Source organism: Anthonomus grandis, chromosome 6, assembly GCF_022605725.1.
Source record: "Anthonomus grandis grandis chromosome 6, icAntGran1.3, whole genome shotgun sequence".
NCBI lineage: Eukaryota > Metazoa > Arthropoda > Insecta > Coleoptera > Curculionidae > Anthonomus > Anthonomus grandis.
This window is the reverse complement of record NC_065551.1, coordinates 13,754,067-13,773,525: the sequence shown is the minus strand read 5'-3', so window position 1 is coordinate 13,773,525 and position 19,459 is coordinate 13,754,067. Positions and strand designations below refer to the sequence as shown.

General features: G+C 31.8%; 1 protein-coding gene and 1 pseudogene across 2 annotated transcripts in view; one reads left to right on the top strand and one right to left on the bottom strand.

Moving 5' to 3' along the window:
* LOC126737473 (monocarboxylate transporter 2-like) overlaps positions 1-19,459 on the bottom strand; it is a 670,913-nt gene that overhangs the window by 617,010 nt on the left and 34,444 nt on the right. The gene's annotated exons all lie outside the window — the stretch shown is intronic.
* LOC126737587 (uncharacterized) lies at positions 16,364-18,532 on the top strand (annotated as a pseudogene).

Sequence of the window (19,459 nt, the reverse complement as noted above, 5' to 3'; positions counted from 1 at the left end):
ATAAATCACTCAATGCTCCTTGCAAAGTTGGGATATTTTGGTTGTTCCGAATCTACAGTTTCTTTTTTTGATTCCTATCTTAAAAATAGATCGCATTCGGTGTTGTTAAAAACCAACAATGGAAGTTTGGAGCACTCAGGGTATCTTGATTTGGAGGTTGGTGTTCCTCAGGGCTCCATATTGGGACCTCTTTTATTTTCGATTTATGTTGCGGATATGCCTAACTGTATTGAACATTGTAAATTACAACAATATGCTGATGATTCTCAAATATACATGCCATTAAATTTTTTAAATTTTAATATTTCTGAGCAAAAAATTAAATCGGATATACTAAACATAGTTAATTTTTCCAATGAGCATAACTTAAAAATTAACCCTGCTAAATCTAACATCATTTTATATGGCTGTAAGTCAGGAATTCTGAGACACTTATATGAAAGTATAAATATTGAGATTAATGGAGAAAAAATTCCAGTTGTCAATGAAGTGAAAATATTAGGATTGACTTTAGATTCTAACTTTTGTTTTGAGACACACATTAAGAACAAATTAAATATAGGCTATATGCGTCTTAGAAATCTGTACAGATTTTAAAATGTCTTAAAGAGTAAAACCAAATATTATCTCTGCAATAGCCTCATTCTCTCCTTACTCGACTACGGTGATATCGTATATTCTAATTCTATAACATCTGAGCTTTCTAGATCTATACAAAAATTGCAAAATAGCTGTATAAGATTTTCTTATAGCGCTGCCTATCGGGAGCAAATCACACCTTATTTAAACATAAATTCTATTTTAAATATGGAAAGGAGAAGAAAATTACACATATATGCCTTTATATATAAAATAATAAAGTCGGGTCAACCCCCTTATTTAAATAAGTTATTTACTACTCTCTCGCATTTACACAATACTCGTAATGTTGGAAATTTTAGGATACCTCAACATAGAACAAGTAACTTCCACAAGTCATTTTCGGTTGTCGGAGTTACAATGTGGAATAACTTGCCAAATAATATTAAAGATTTGTCATTTAATAAATTTTACACCAAGGTTAAGCAAATTCTTCTCGACTCCCAACGAGATGCCTAGTAGTATGACTAGTAGTAGATACATAGTAGTATAAACTGCAAAATCAACTAAGACCAAAGATAAGCTGGCCTATCCAATTTTTCTTTTATGGTTCTTTTTGTCTATTCTTGTTACCTTCCGTCGCATGCCAGCCAAATTGCTTTGCCATTTTTTGTTTCTACCCTTTTTAGTTTTAGTTTTGTTCTTTTTTAGGTTAATTAGGAATTTTTTTGTGTTTATTTATAATGTTTTTAAGGCCTGTTTCACGCAAATTGCGCTATCGGTTTTATATAATCGCGAAGCAGTTCCTTTTACCAGAAATTGTCAATTTTATTTTCTCATGTAGCTAATTATATTTATAACTATTTTTTTGGTAATAAACTTTTTTGACTTTTTGACTTTGACTTTGACTTTGATATGGATTCAAATCTGGACTCCTTTTCATAAGCAATACATATATATTATACTTAATTTTTTTTTACATTGACAGCAAGTCTGAGTCAAACGAAAAATTTAATTGCCTTGAGATTAGCTTAGATTCTAGTTTTCAGAGAAATCGCGTTGGAAGCATATACCAAAGAAGTGTGGTGGCATCTACAAATCAAGTAAATTTTCCCTGGTAAGATTTTTATCATTTATTTGTAGATGCCCCAAGGTGAAGAGTGATAAAACTTCAGCTACAGCATCCAGGCGTGGCAAACGTCACAACAAAGCTGGCTTAAAAGCCCAGCACTAGTTAAACTTTAAGAAAGAAATTAACAATTAATTATGAAACCAGCAAAGTCTGTTTAATATAGTTTATTGGCTGTTTCTCCAGGGTAGAGTATATGAAAAGTTTATGGTGTTCTAAAAGGTCCAAATTACCAGAATTTTAAAATAAATGTATACTTATCTAATCAGTTAATCAGGTCGACACGTTACGGAGTAACGCTATTATCAAGAACTGTTATAAGTTTGAGTATATCTATAAAATCAACAAAATAGATTTTTTTAGTCCTATAAATAACACCTATTCTAAAACGAACGCGATTTTTACTTCACCCTGGAAAAAGCGCAATAAACTGAGAAATCTAAGTTCTGCAGTACTTCTTGAGATATATGATCAGGTTTCACATAGGATTGTCCAGCAGAAGGACATATAAGTTGAGGAGTACGTATAGTTGGATCAATGGATCTTTGCGTTCACGTCACTAAACTATCATTCAACTCAACACAATTGTTTCTCATCCGCTCTCTTTCTAATTTAGACAAATCAAATGAGAATGAGCACAGAACGTAAGTCTTCAAAATACTCGACCTACGGTCGGAGCGACAGTTATGAGTTAGACAAGGACAAACATCCGATCGCATGTCTATGATAAACTTTTAACATCATTGGCTCCCCGTCGGGTTTTAAAATCTATTATTTCCTTCCGGGAGGGTGCCCGTTTTCGCAAAAATGTACTAAATATAATACATTTTTTATATAGAAGTATACTGGTATAATATATGTTTTATGTTTAGATATTAAAAATACAACTTGTTTTCTTCTAATGAAGAAAGGAAACCACGTCTTGTAAATAAAACAAGTTTTAATTTAGAATTTGCTGTAATAACACCTCATGTTTAGTACATTTTGTGGAAAGTTCTTTGTACATCTTAGATCTTCGTCTGCAACCACAAGCAACCATGTTTGTTTATGTTCTCGACTTTGCTTTGCCTTGCCAAAGAGTTTTAGAGAAATTTGATTTGTTTTGTTTTCATATTTACTGTTCATCGTTGTGTTTTGTGTTTGGTTGAAGCTCTATTGAAATAGTTTTTTGCCAAACCTTTTTCTGTTTTACAAACAGTTCTTTTGAGAACTTATTTTGTGCCATTCGGTATTTAACCTAACATTCAAATACCTGGAAAACGCTTGAATTCTCAAGCTCATATGCTTGTTGGAAATTTAATCTCGTACTTTACGTCTGAAAGAGATAATAAGAGACCCCTAATTTCCTTGAATGCTATCCAAGAGGTAAATATTATTTTAATTTTTGATTAATAATTAGGAAATGTCTACCACACTATTCATTGTGGAATTAAATTTGATAAACATGTGAATTTTAAACCTAAAACTGAATTGCAAAAAATCCTAGAATTTCAATAGACTTAAAAAATGTAATTATTATAAAATATGCTATAATGAGGATGGGTAGACGTAGCCTTATAATAAAAAATATAAGTTATAGTAATAATGAACATTATAAATATAGTTAATTTTTTTTATTTTAGTAAATAAATATTTGAACTTTGCAGAGAGTTGCTGATGCTTTGAAGATAAGCCTTCGAACAGTATCAAGCATAAAAATTTCCAAAGACCGAAATGAGTTGCCCTCAACACCAGGCAAGGACCGGCCACGGAGGAAGGAAAAGACTCAAGATCTTAATGAATTTACAGAAATGAATGTTCGTAGTACATTGTATGACATGTATGCACAAAGTAAGTAAAACATTATTCCACTGCATCATTTTATAGCTAAACATTTTATTTTATCTTTTCAGAAAAACAAGTTACGATTCATATGCTAAAGGAAGAGCTACATCCAAAAGAAATTCTTCCCATTAGTTATGGAAGCCTTCGAACACTCCTCTTTAACCTGGGATTTAAATACCTTAAGAATGATAACAGACGTGCATTAATGGAGACAACCAATATATCTTCAATGAGGCCACCATTTGCATGTCAACTTGTGTTTTTGGATGAAACTTGGATCTTTTCTAAAGGCAGCAAGATGATATCATGGCAAGACAATAGTGTTAAGAGTGTTCGTAAGCCAGTTGGTTTTGATGGAAAACGTTTTATTGTATTGCATGCTCGACATAGTGGAGGACTTATTAAAAATGCCAGTTTAATTTTTGCCTCAAAATCTAAAACATTGGATTATCATAGAGAAATGAACCACGAACTATTTACGAAGTGGGTTAAAAATCAGTTAATACCAAATCTGAAGGAACCTTCATTAATTATAATGGATAATGCTCCGTACCATTCTGTCCAGCTAGAAAAGCAACATTCATCCTCATGGAAAAAGCAAGAAATTGCTGAGTGGTTAGTGAAAAATAATATACCATACAATAGGCAAATGTTTAAGCCTGAGTTATTAGGCATAGCAAAAATGTACAAAAGGCCAAAGCAATATAAAATAGTATAAAATATTGCAAGAAAATGGACATGAAGTTTTAAGATTGCCACCCTATCATGTAAAATGTACTGTATATGTGGAAAAAATCATTAGAGAAATGTACACCAGAAGTATGGAACGCGAAGGTTTGCCACACTGAAAAAATAATCAAGGACTGGTATGATAGGGAAGTCATTATTAAAGAGATACCCCAAATTCTGATTAGTTTAAACAGTGAAACTAGCTCGGAAGATAGTGACAGTGATTATTCATGACTGAATTTTCTATCTTAAACTTATTGATATTTTTTTGTTCAATGAGAAAAATCTTGTTTTGAAAAAAATATTTTGGTGTAAGAATATTTGGGTTACGGTATAATATACGGGTTGCTCCATTTCTTTTTAGTATCTAGGTTAGCATATTATCATAATAAGGATCTCTTATTAACTAAATCTCTTGTGTGTAAAAAAAAAGAAAAATTTGAATGGAGGTACAAATGATTATTTTTTTTTGTCAATAACTTGCTTTTAGAAATAGGACTGCAATAAATTAAATAATAATGGTTTTCTTTAAAACGGTCATGAAAACATTATAATTATATTTCAAATCTTTATACAAAGTGTTAAAGCTTTTCATGAGCTTTAAAGGAATAAAGTTCATGGAAATTTATTGTTATATAATATGTATACTGTCTATTTTCGATGAAAATCTTTCTTTATTAAAAATTGTAATTAATATTTTATTGTGAAGTAAAAAAACATCTTATGATAACTTTTATGAGGTCCTAAAAGACACTGTGTATGAAGTACCTTATGTCAAAAACTTGGAATTAAAAATAAATATGTATCTCAAAAAATTAGTACAAATTATCAAAGTACCTACCTACAATTGCATTTATAAGTAGAAAAGACGTGAGTAATTTAAAGAAATATTCTACCAGTAATAAAGAACAGCAGGTTGAAATAGACAGCAAATAGCTATAAATAAATTAGCTGCCCTAAAAGTGACAATATACTAAAAACTAATTTCAAACAATCGCAGATTTCATCTCTGGCGAAGATCGCCGCCACGGAAATTGGGCATAAAAACCTATTATTTTTTTTAAGTTTAAAAATTAACTGCCGCCGCCACTGATGCTGGTTTGACAATTGATTCATTCATATAAACATCGACCTTAAACACGTGATGACGTAAACGCAAAGATTCATTGATCCAACACTCCCAACTTGAACTGAAACGTCCAAAAAGAAGATGAATGACCTGAAAAAGCACATCCTAAAAACTGAAAGATGATGCTGGTATGCAAGGAAGGATAAACTTCTCAAATCTCACAATTTTAGCATCTTGACAGAAAAATAGACCCGATGGAGCTCACCAGCTCTACTGCTTCTTTCAAAAACTTAAATATTCGTCTCATGTTTTCGATCAGAGAATTCTGAATCTATCGGACTAAATATTTATTATCTCTCCTCTCAAATATCGACGTCGCGTTGCAGATCACACAAAGTGATATTATGAACATATTCAGAGGAAGCTGTCATCAAGAAATTAGATTAAGAAAAATAATCTCGACTACCAATCAGAAGTTACTAAAGGTAATTGAAATCAAAATTAAACAAAATGATTTGATGATAAGGAAATTAGACAAGTGTACTTATATGGTCATTTACAAGCGGAGCGATATAATCGCTATAAAAAGTTGAAAAGCTGTTTATTAAAAATAATGATTCTATCATCTCCCTCAGGAGCGATGAATTTTAATTATCCTATAAAGACATGAGTTGAAAGGATTCATTGAAATTGTTGGTTCATTCATTGGAAAGTGAACTTATTCTGGCTCAGATATACCGAGTGACACAGGAAAAAGGCAACACTTAATAACTATTTTACTTTTCAAGATAAATAAATGAAATTTGGTATATTGGTCGTAGTGGCGTATTCGCCGGTGTTCCACATGTTCTCTGGAACACGAGCCCGGGGGTTCAAGGGGCCCGGGCGCCCTAAATATTTTTTTCAATCAAAACTGTACCCGAAAATACGATTTTATAATATTTTTAAAATTCTACACTGTACACGATCGACTTAGCTAATTAAGTCTATCTGAAACGAGAGTAAGCCTTTTATTTTATATCCACAAAAATTGAAAAAGAATCCCCCTAAAGCTTTATTATACACTAAGGACTGGGCATCAGAAAATAGTTTAAATAGCCCTGGCAACTTAGACCAATATTGTTTTCCTGGTTTCTTCTAAGAAAACGCTAAGTAGAAGAAGAAGGTCTGTTAATCGAACGGTAGCGGCGGCGGAGCCGCGTGCCTGTGTGTTTTTACGTCCAATAACGACAATTATTTCTCTTGGTGATTCCCCGGATTCTTATTCTGTGTGGTTGCGGTTGTTTTAGAAGCAGACGTTTTTAAAATTTTAAATATTATTTATTTCTCGTAATGTGTTAATAAAGCTGGTTAAAGTGTAGGTAATTGTTTTGTGTGAATTGTGTAACTATAAATTGAACTAAGTACTATAGAGTGTTTAAACTTAATAAAAGTATTAAGGTAAGGTTTTTCTTAATATTTCATATATATTTAGATATTAAATAAATCAATTATCCGTATAGAATGAGTTATCACCATAAATCTGCTGCACAAAAGCGCAAAATACGTGACGAACTTGAAGAAAAAAAAAAGAAGCTGCCTAAAATAACGCAATTTTTTAATGCTGCAATTTCATCTTCAAAGTGTGAGTTTTGTTGGTTTATAAAAATATTATGTTTAACCTTATAGTTAATTTATTTTAGCTGAAAATTTAACCGAGCATCATTCTATTCTTGATAAAGTTGATATAAATTAATGAATCCATACTATTGTATCCGAGTCAGACTTATTTGCCGGTACGGGTGAAAATAATAGTAATGTCAAAGATATTTGTTTTAATATTACTGATAAGGGACATTATGTCGGTGAGTTAACTTCTGACCAGAAAAAAATTATTGTTGATAATAAATCGTGCAGACCTTTAGGCCCCTTTCCTCGAGACAATAAAGGCAGGAGTTTCTCAACCTTTTATTATACCAAAACTAATAAATCAGGGTTGAAAACTGAACGTTTATGGCTATGTTATTCAATGCTATTAAACCAAATTTATTGTCAACCTTGCTGGTTGTTCGCTGCAGAAAAAGATACCATAGCAAACGGTTTTAACGACTGGGTACACCTAAACCAAGCAATTACAAGTCACGAGCAAAAGCATTATCACAATGAATCTTGCTCAATATTTGACAGATGGAGGCGAAACGACACAATTGATCACGAACTTCAAACGAAGATTTCACAGGAAGTTTCAGTATGGAAGCAAATTTTGGAACGAGTCATCGAAGTTACTTTGACTTTAGCTTCCAGTAACATGCCCTTTAGAGGACATAACGAAAGTTTAGACTCTTCAAATCCTGGACTGTTTTTGTCTATAATTAATTTACTTTCGAAATATGATTTAGTGTTAAAAAATTTACTAGAAAACAGGAAAAAAAGATCTGTTACATATTTAAGTCCTGGTATCCAAAATGAAATCATTGGGTTGTTGAATACTGCTGTAAAGAATGAAATAATCGGACAAATAAAAAAATCGCCTTTTTATTCAATAATAATAGATTCCACACAAGATGTTGCAAAACTTGATCAGTTAAGTGTTATTATTCGTTATGTTACAGTTAAGTGCAATGAAGAAAACTCATCAAAAGTGGTAATAAATGAATCGTTCTTGGGATTTTTCCCAGTTGAAAGTCAAACTGGAAAGGTTTTAAGTAATAAAATCATACAAATATTAACGGAAAACAATTTACTTTTAGAAAAACTTCGTGGTCAGGGGTATGATGGGGCTGCAAATATGAGTGGTATATATAAAGGTGTTCAAGCAGAAATATCAAAAATGTGCTGCTCATAACTTAAATTTAATACTCAATGACTCAGTTACATCTGTTGAGGAAATTCGAAATTTTTATGATTTAATTGAAAGTGTTTATGTATTTTTCGCCCATAGCATAAAAAGATGGGCACTTTTGAGCAACATGTTTAATTTGTCTCTTAATAAAAGTGAAAAGGTTTAAAAAAATTAACTCCTACACGTTGGTCATCAAGACACGATGCGTTACAGGCTCTGAGATACAGGTACGTGGATGTTTTAAAATCTTTGGCAAAAATTATGTTGACCTCTACCAATAGAACTGAGATTAATGAAGCCAATTCTTTAAAAAAAAGGCTAGAAATGTTTGAAACTGTATTTTTAATAACTCTCGAAACCAAAATTTTAAAATATATTGATACCGTTTCAAAACTATTACAAAACAAACAGCAAAATATTTAACACGCATCAAAAATGTTTAATACTGCATATGACAATATTAAATCCCTTCGAAATGATTTTAATTTATTAAAGAATGAAGCATGTAATTTGGCTGCGGAATGGGGGTTACAGACAGAATTTTCAAAAAAAAAGGATTGGTAGGCCCAAACAATTTTTTGACGAGGAAAAAAATCATTTTCAAATAGAGTCAAATGAAAACTGGTTTAAAATAAACATATTTTATAAAACTCTAGACATTATTATTGCTCAGTTAAAAAATAGAACCTCCGGATTGCAAGAAGTTAACAAGACTTTTCGTGCTTTATCTCCGAATGTTTTATGTAATAACACTGTATCTGATACAGAATTATATCAGATGGGTTAAGAATTGTATATAAAATATTCGGATGATATATCCGATGCAATTTCGTCTTAGCTTGTGTCATTCAGGAATAGTTTTAAAAAAAAAATTAAATAAAATGAACACAATACATGAACTTTTACAATTTATCCTATTTGAAAATGTTTCATCTTGTAGCAGCTTCAGTGAAATTTTAACTGCATGTTACCTTTTCCTTACCATTCCAGTTTCTGTGGCTTCGGCAGAAAGATCTTTTTCAAAATTAAAACTAATTAAAAATTTTCTTAGAAATACCACGGGAGAAGGGAGATTATCTAATTTATCATTTATTTTCATCGAAAACAAAATTGCTCGGAAGATTGATGTTTCATCGATAATTTCAAATTTTGCACATCTTAAGGCTAGGAAAAAAACATTTTAGCTATTATATTTTCTTAAATGTTCGAAAAATATTATTCTCAATGTAGTTACCAGTAGACTAATAAAGTATTATTATGTTTAGGTTTTAGTTTTTCTTATTTGTTTTTTATCTTATATATATATATATAATATCTATAATATATTAAATTTGTTTATTTATTGTATATTTTTAGCTTAATTTTCAGTACTCTCTTGAAAAACTCTAAAACTGATATCGATGTAACCCGACGGAACACAGGCCCGTAGCAACGTCGTTACGCCACTGATTCATGGAATTGTTATAAGAGCATCTTTTGACATTCAGTTGTTTTCCGTCACTTCCTGTTTAACCGGAAATGACACTAACTTTCTTATTTTAAATGAGACACTTTATATTATTACGCATTTCGATAATATACCAAGATCAGAAATAATCACAAAATAACAAGATTAGAAAATAATATTTTGAAAACAATGATACCGCATTTGCTACTGTTTGTTTTATACGCATAGAAAAAATGATTTTTTTAAATTTTAAAATAGGGTGGCATGAATGAGTTGAAATTTTTAATTTTTAATTAAGTAATCACGGAAAAATAGATTTAATTGCATTTTATGTCTCAAATTGTTTACACGCCTATTTAAAATGTCCAAAACAGTAATTCTGGCACTTACTTTATTTTTTTAAATATAACTGTATTGGGAACAAACATTGTTGAAATGCGTCATTTTTTTCCCAATAATTTGACATAATTATTTTTTAAATCGGTTGATAAAAAAAACCATAATAAGAAAAAAACTAAGTCATACAATCAAACACATCTAACTAATAAAAGTCTTTGATTTGTTGAACAGAAGGCTGCGTTTTGACGCGTTCTTCAGTTATTTTTCAATTGACATAATATGTGACATCTTGTCTGCTTTCTGCAATTCAAAAGTGGTTGTTTATAAGAAGGTGCTATTTATAAAAAATAAAGTAAATGCTAAAAATACATATAAAAAATTCAAATACTAAAATACAATGAATAATATTTTTCCATGATTACTTAATTAAAAATTAAAACTTTCAACGCATTCGTGGCACTCAATCACATATCAAAATTTAAAAAATTGATTTTTTCTATAAATGAACCCTTTACCGAATCATGTGCCATATATGACCCAATCTACAAAAATATAAAAATATTGTCTAAAATTAAGTTATATTCCTTTACTGCATACTGTATCCTATTTGGAACGTACCTGCTTACACAGCAAAATGTACACATCGATAGTATTGTTCAATCATACGACAGTTATTTCGCGTCAGAGACTGCCGCGCGCTATTTCACGCTAACAGCTGATTGATACGTTTTGTTTGCAAGTTTTTTGTTTCTTAAAATTATAATATTATCGAAAAAAAATTATTGGCATTACGGGTGAAGTGTAAGCTGTCTTATACGGTAAGTTATTTTTCATTTGATTGTAATTTAGGAGGTTATGTTTACGATTTTGTGTTTGTGCCATATATGGAACTATATGCAATTATGTTTACATTGGTTGCTTTTATTTTCAGTTATGGACACAAAGAAATTTTATGGTACTCTACAACATGTAGCTAATATAGACTCCGATGAAAGTGATGATCCAGATTTATCTGGCGACGAAGCTGAAAGTTGTATAAATTCAAAAATATAAACCAACCAAAATGATTCAGAATCCGACTATTCATCTGATGACGATATGCCCGTATCAGAAATTCGAAAACGAATATCGAAGAATATTGAATGGCACGAAGGTAATCTATTGAAAAACGATAACGAAATTCAATTTAGATGTTGTCAGGATCTTCCGGATTCGATTCGTACACTTGCAACTCCAGTAGAATACTTCAAATTCCTTTTCCCAAAAGAGCTCATAAGTTACATTACAGAGCAAAGTAATTTGCATAATATCCAGTGTCAACCACACAAGCCTGTCCATACAAAAAGTCATGAGATTGAACAGTTCATCGGAATCTGCATTTTGACTTCTCTAATACAGTTGCCTTCTGAGGTTATGTGCTGTAATAGATTCGAGACGATAAAACGCTTTATTAAGACTACTATTGGTACCACGTGAGGAACACCTTGCTATAGACGAGCAAATCATTCCTACCAAAGCTAGAAGTCAAATAAAGCGATATAACCCTAAGAAACCTCACAAGTAGGGTTATAAGAATTTCGTTCTTAGAGGAATTTCCGGGTTCAGCTACGATTTCGACCTTTTTGTAGGATCCCAAAGCAACCAAGTTCCTAACGGGCGCCCCAATTTAGGAATGAGTAGTAATGTTGTAATAAGGTTATCCGAGAGTGTTTCAAAGAATAACAACTATAAACTATTTTTTGACAATTGATTTACTAGCATACCTTTGATGATTTACTTACATAAAGAAGGGATATTGCCTTTAGGGACAGTGAGAGCCATTCGTATACCATGTACATTACCATCTGAAAAAGATATGAAGAAAACTGGTCGTGGCACAATAAAAGAAAAAATATCTCGCATAGATAATGTGGATATTGCAACAGTGTCATGATTTGATAATAAAGTCGTGACCACCCTTTCTACCTATGTTGGTTCTGAACCTCGTGGTGAGAAAAAAAGATTTTTCAAAAAAGAAAATACTCATTAAATGATTGAATGCCCTAGAAGTGTTTTTGGTTACAATAATTATATCGGAGGCGTCGACCTTCTGGATGCCATGTTGGGATTTTATAGGATTAAAGTTCGATCAAAGAAATGGTATTTACGCATATTTTTTCACATGTTGGATTTTTGTTGCGTAAATGCTTGGTTATTGTGGAGACGCAGCAATAAAGAATTTGACCTACCCCTTAAGGACTTCAAGCTGGCGATCGCTGATTCTTAATGCAATGCTAATAAAGATTATAAAAGAAGAGTAGGAAGACCTTCAGCAGAGGTTCAGACATTATATGTTATAAAAAAGAAGCGTGGACCTACCAAAGAAATTCCTCAACAAGAGGTGCGTCTTGATGGTATTGATGGTATCAGAATGAAGTGAACAACAAAGATCAAGATGCAAGTTTCCATTGTGTGAATATAAATCTTTTGTGTCTTGTACGAAATGTAAAGTTTTCTTGTGTTTTAATAAAGACCGAAATTGTTTTTTGAGGTTCCACACTGAATAAATGATAATGTTGCATAATGTTCCATATATATGTCACTTTTTATTTTTTTATAAATAAATAAAGCAAATATTAAACAAAAATTTTTTTGGTATTTTTTACATAAATAAAGCGTATTCCTCCATCCCTGGGAATTTTTTCGAAGAAAACAAAAAATTCATGCAGTAAAGGGTTAAAAAAAGTAGCAAAGGCAGTATCATTATTCTCAGAATATAATTTTTTATCAAAATTCATAATGGTAAATCAATTGTCCTATTTAAAATAAAAAAGTTAATGTCACTTCATGTTAAACTGAAAGTAACGAAAAATAACAGTATATGTCAAAAGATGCTCTTATAACTTTTATAATTCACTTAATTTCATTTGTTTATCTTGAAAAATTAAAAAGTTATTAAGTGTTCCCTTCTCCCTGTGTCTGAATCAACAATCATCATCAATCATAAATGAATCAACCATTTTAATGAATCCTCTCACCTCATGTTTTTATAGGATAAATAAAATTCATAAAAGCAGTTAAGCTTTATAAATGCCCCGACTTACTTTCCGGCTAGATGGTTAAACAACTTTCTTAACCTTGATAATCAATTTCGCATTTAAAACACCCTAGAATTAGTAAAGCTTGAATGGATTAAAACTTCCAAATCAGGTTCTCCTAGTCTAATTTGATATTGTCAATTTATTCGCTAGCGTATTTAGAGCCTATATAAAGCAAATAATAGAGGAATTACTGGTCAGAGAAACAAATCTGGAAGGTAAAGAAAGATATGATATTATAACACTTTTGGAAGAGTGTTTAAATCTAGATTTCTTCAAGTTCAACAAGATATTCTACAAGCTGAAAGAAGGACTATTCATGTGATCGAGCCTTTTTTCACTCTTAGTAGAGTTTTTTATGTTCCTTGTTATTTCGAAAATAAGTTGCTGTTTCGGAATAAAGAGCTAGGATAAAAAAAGAGAGCTATAAAGGGTAGGATGCAATAACCAACTAATTTTTTTAGATTTTCTAACAGGTAACTCAAAAAAATCACACCCTACTATATTCTATTTATACAAAGCCAACCAAAAATGTTGCCAAGTTGTGAGAGATGAAGTTACTAGAATTTGATGGACTTGTATGGTCTAAGTCCATCAAATTCTAGTAACTTCATCTCTCACAACTTGGCAGCATTCCATTCAATGAGTTATCATTTGTTTTCAATAACCTTGCATTCTAATAATTTCATAACAGAAAGATATAGAATCTACCAGATAACCATAAACTACACAGGTCATAGACAGACTAAACCGAAAATATAGAAAGTTACAAAGTGATCTAGTCGCCTCCGTAGATGAGTCTATTATACTTTAGCAACCGTCTAGATACATATCTTTGATTTACATAGGTCCAGTTTCAATTAAAATAGGCAACATTCTCCGCAAAAATATCGAGAATAATAATGTCATCTACAATCTACTTTCCAACTGAAGTCTAAACTTTCAAAACTCAAAGACGAGGTAGCAACAGGATGAAAACATAGTGTTTATCATCTTCAATACAATGAGTGTGAATCAACATATATTGGCAAGACGATGCGCCATTTCACGACTAGGGTTCAGGAACACTTGAAATCACCAATCAACAATAAATTGGCATTCACAGAGTTCACTTAAAAGAAAAAAATCCCTTATGCGATTTTAAGAAAAACTTAGTCCTTCGTGAAATTTCGAATACGAATAAATTGGATGCCTGAGAATCAATCAAAATCGCAAAAGATAAACTAAGAGAGGATGTGAGTAGTTTAAACGATCCTGTCATTAATCACTTTTGGAGGCTGCACATATTGCTAAGGATTTTGAATCGCATTAGATCTATATAACTGTACCGTAGACACTGCAATATTTATAAATAATGAGGTTGGAGTTTTTGCTTATGTACGTATTTAATTGCTGTAATTTATAATTCATAAGTTTCTGTTTTGTTTGTGCCATTTTTGTGAAAATTACGTAACTTTTAGAATAGGCTTTATTTAATCAGACTAAAAAAATATATCTTGTTAATTTTAAAAAATAAAAACAGTTCTTCATAATTGCCCCGAAACGCGTCAAACTGATTAGATAGATGCATTTATTTTAAAATTGTAAAGATTTGGACCTTTTTCTAAAACAACCTCCCTATTTTATATTTATAAACTGAGCCGATTTTCACTTTTAAGTGGAAATAAATAATATGATTTAAATTTGCAAAATGTCTTATAACTGACCTATGTTATGCAAATTTCTTAGGGTGTGCATTGTAGGTCATTCCTATTTTATTTTCCAAATATGATTTGTCTATAATATCAGTCCAACTTAGAAGCAAAATTACAATTTCTTATTATGGTAAGTGGCTTTAATACGAGCATTATTTGTAAATAAGATTGCATTGGCCAGTCTATGTTGGTGCATTATACAGGGTGATTTATTAAAAATGGGCAATCTCTGGATATATTACATACCAAAATATGGCGATTGAGCTTAACATGTCTTATACAAATGTTGCAGGTTTATCAAATATAGGGTAATTAAAGTTGGAATTTTAATTTAAAATTTCTTAATCATTTTGTGATTTTAAGCAGTATCGTCTTGAAAACATCTTGGCGTATTGTGTTTTGACATGATATTAAGAATTTTGTGGTGAATTTACCATTATATATACAGGGCGTTAGTTACACCCCGTTACTTAGGTAAATTACAACATATCTTTTTTGCATAAACAGTTATGGCTAAAACGACTAGAAACTCTAAAAGGCACTTCAATTTTGAATAAAAAAGGTACTCTTGTTGTTTCATGTAACACTATCAGTTTTTAAGTTATTTGCATTTTAAACATTCACCGTTATTACATTGACTTTTTTTCAAGTAGGCTTGTGTCAGCACTTATCAGTCTCATAAGTTTACACCATTTATATGTTTATTTTATTTTTTTTTATTATGTTAGTGTGAGTCAGTGTGTGGTTTTTGTATTTCGATAGGTATTTCTTTTCTGTTAATTAGCGTTCTATTCCGTATCATTTAATTTTGATAATTTTATTTAGGTCTGATGATGCCCTAATGCGGCGAAACGCGTAACCTTTAATAGACGCTGATTTATGAGACCTGAACTTTGAGTTAACTTTTTCCCTCCTTTGGTCATATACTTAAGTCTCTTTGAGAGTAATGAATGATTATTTTGAAGTGTCTTGAAGTAGCGGCCTTTTAATATTGTTACTGATTGGTATTTGTTGTCTTTACTGTTGTTACCCAGCATAATAGTAATTTAAGAGAATAAATTCCTATTAAGCCAATGTAATAACGGTGGCTTAGGATTTGTACGCTGAATGTTTAAAATGCAAATAAATTATATACTGATAGAGTTACATAAAATCCACAAGAGTACCTTTTTTATTCAAAATTGAACTGCCTTTTAGATTTTCTAGTTTTAGCCATAACTAATTAGGCAAAATGATATGTTGTAATTTACCTAAATAACAGGGTGTAACTAACGCCCTGTATACATAATGCTAAATTCACCACAAAATTCGTAATTTTCATATCAAAACACAATACGCCAATTTTCGAGACGATACTGCTTAAAATCACAAGATTATTAAGAAATTTCAAATTTAAATTCCAACTTTAAATACCCTGTATCTCGTCAACCTGGAACATTTGTATAAAGCCGCGTACAGACCGAGTTCCCAACGTAGACCAATGCCAACGGCACATGTGCTGTCATTGGCGTTGGAATTGGTAAGCGTTGGTAAGGATTTGAGAACATCGTCCACACCGAATTTTTAGTATTGCATTGAAGACCGTGGGTAGCGGTTCGGTGTTTTAAATTTTTTTTGATTGTGTGATGGTTTTTCAATTTTTCATCGAGCTAAAGATGTCATCGAGCGAAAGTGATGATGATTTAATGTGTGCAAGTGCAGGATTTCTCATTTTACATAATTTTCTAAGCAAAAAAATAGGAAGCGAAGGAACATCCACCAGCGTTATGGCAACACCGTATAACAACAGAAGTTCCTACAACGCGAGTAATTTATTGGATGAGCTTCGGAATGAAGAATCTGGTCATTTTAGGAACTTCTGCCGAATGTCCCCAGAAATATTTGATGAACTGCTTAATTTAGTGGCTCCAAAAATTGAAAAAATGAATACCAATTACCGGAAAGCTATTCCAGCTAAAGAAAGATTGGCCATTACCCTGCACTATCTAGCAACTGGAAATTCCTTTACTAGTCTGGCGTACACATTTAAAGTATCGAAGCAATTAATCTCGTCCATTATTCCAGAAGTTTGCTTGGCCTTAGTTAAATCACTACAAGAATATATCAAGGTAAATTTTTATTTGGTTTTTCTTATAAAATTTAGCCTATAAAAACATTAGGTACTTAAGTAGGTATTATTTTATTTGCGGCACTTAATATAGTTGTTCATATTGTCCAGGTGATGGCTCATTAGTGGATGTCGAGGGTTGTGCCATACTAAGTGCGACAAGTCCTGGAGCAGAACCGAGCGCTGATAAAAATGCGGGTGTAGAGTCAGTATTGGTTGCTGATGTTGCATCCCAGCCAGATGTTTTTTTTTTCCTTGGAATGCCTGTTCTGGTTGCTGGCTATAATTAGGTGATGGCAATAGTTAGCCGATGGTTAGAATGGCAAGTCGATGTTAACGCCGAACTGTTACTTTCAGGGTAACTCCATTGTGGGCTGGGGTTTGGATGCATAGATGCAGAATGCAGATGACGATATGTTCCCATTTCTGCTTCGAAAAGAATGGTGGCAAATTTGTGCTTGACCACAGCTCCTGTATGTGGATCAAACTTTTCAAGCTGGCTTGCGACATACTCCCCATATAGAGTAGATTCCGTTTTCTCTGTCCTCCTGACTTTCTTTGCTTCAATATTTTTCAAGATGTTGAAGGTCCCGCCTATTCGAGGATCCTCGCTTCTCACATTTTTTGGTTTCATATTTGTGAGTGATTTACATTTACTTATTTTATTATTTGATTTAACTTGTGTCTCTTCAATATATTCTCCGTCTTCCTGTACAAGTTCACTGCTTTCTTGCTGTATATTTGATGATGTGTCTTCTCATTCAGTGTTTTCGGCCAAATTGGTCTCCTGTAAACAAATAATTGAGAAATAATTACGTAGTCTAATAATTGGTCCTATGTTTATGATTTCAAAACATTTTTTTGTGTAATTGCAATTGGTTTGTATTAATCTCCGCTATTACCCATATTCTTAATCTGCTTGTTAGTCGGAACCCGGAACCGCATAGTTTGTCATCGTACATAACAATATTGAGCAGTTATAAACTTTTATTTTTGTACCTTTTTTTTTTCTATTTTATTTTTTATTAGCTACTTTTATTATTTCCTTAATAAATCAAAACATTCTTTCCAGCTACCCGAAACATCCGAGGATTGGCTTAAGGTAGCTCGCCAATATGAAGAAAATTGGAATTTTCCCCATTGCCTCGGTGCCATGGATTGCAAGCATATATAAATACAATCACCAATTTGCAGTGGAAGTAATTATTTTAATTATAAATCAACATTTAGCATTGTCCTTTTTGCACTTGTCGATGCTGATTACAACTTTCTATATGCCGATATTGGATGTCAGGGAAGAATTTCTGACGGAGGTGTTTTCAGAAATGCAACTTTGTTTAAAAAACTCGAAGAAAATTCTCTTAATTTGCCAAATCCAGATGTTTTACCAGGAAGACACAACCATATCCCGTATGTTTTCGTTGCTGATGAAGCTTTCCCTTTAAAAGATAATATTTTAAAACCATACCCAGGCTCTCATCAAAATGGATCTTCCAAACGAGTTTTTAATTATAGACTTTCTCGAGCGAGAAGAATTGTTGAAAACGTATTCGGTATATTATCTGCGGTGTTTCGAGTTTTAAGGAAGCCAATGTTGTTAGAACCACATAAAGCAGAAAATATTGTTATGGCATGCATTTACTTGCACAATTATTTGAGAAAAAATCAATCTTCGAAACATGTGTATAGTCCAAATGGAAGTTTGATAGCGAGATAAATGGACAAATAATAGAAGGATTATGGCGAAAACAATCCGATGGTCAAACTGGATTAACCACCATTTCAAAAGTAGCTCGAAAATCGACTACAAGTGCTGAACAAATACGAGCTGGGTTTGCCGAATATTTTACGTCCAACGGTGCTTTACCTTGGCAAAATGATTATGCATAGAAAAGGCATCTCTACTGTGTTGTGACATCGATGTATTTTTAATATGTTGTTTTTTTGTACTTTAGGTTATATTAGGTTTATAGTTATAAATCTAATATAACCTAAAATATATATAGTTATAGTTATTAGTTATTTTAGGTTTTTTTACATTCACAAAATTCACAAACCTATTTTTGCAAAATTCATGAAAAACTGCCTATTTTTTAAAATTAGTACCTATATTAATTAAGAAATAATAAAGTAGGTATATATACTTACAATTTCAGTGTTTTCAGTTTTTTTTGGACGAAACTTGCTATTTAAAAACTGCATAGCTTGGAATGCAAACTATTTTGAACGGTATAAATCTTCTGTCCCCATTCCAGAAAACGTCGTATTTTCACGGCGAACTTCTCGGCGGTAAGAAGTCATTAAACTTTCAATTTTTCTCTTAACTTCTTAGATGTTGCAGTTAAATTGACTAGCTATGTTTTGCCAAATGTCCATTTTCTTTTTTGACAATTTAAATTGTAAATTTGTAGAGTCTCATAAAATAGGGTTATCCCTATAAATTTCTATTAATTTTAAACACAAATCTTCGGTCCACTCCATATCAAAAATATGCACAGAATACGCACGCACAGAACAAATGTTTTCGAACGACTGAAATTTGAAAATAATTCAAATCACGTCCACACCAAATTCGATACAAACAGGCATCTCTTTGATGTTATCGCTCGACTACCGAACGCAAGCCAACGCCAACTTTGCCACT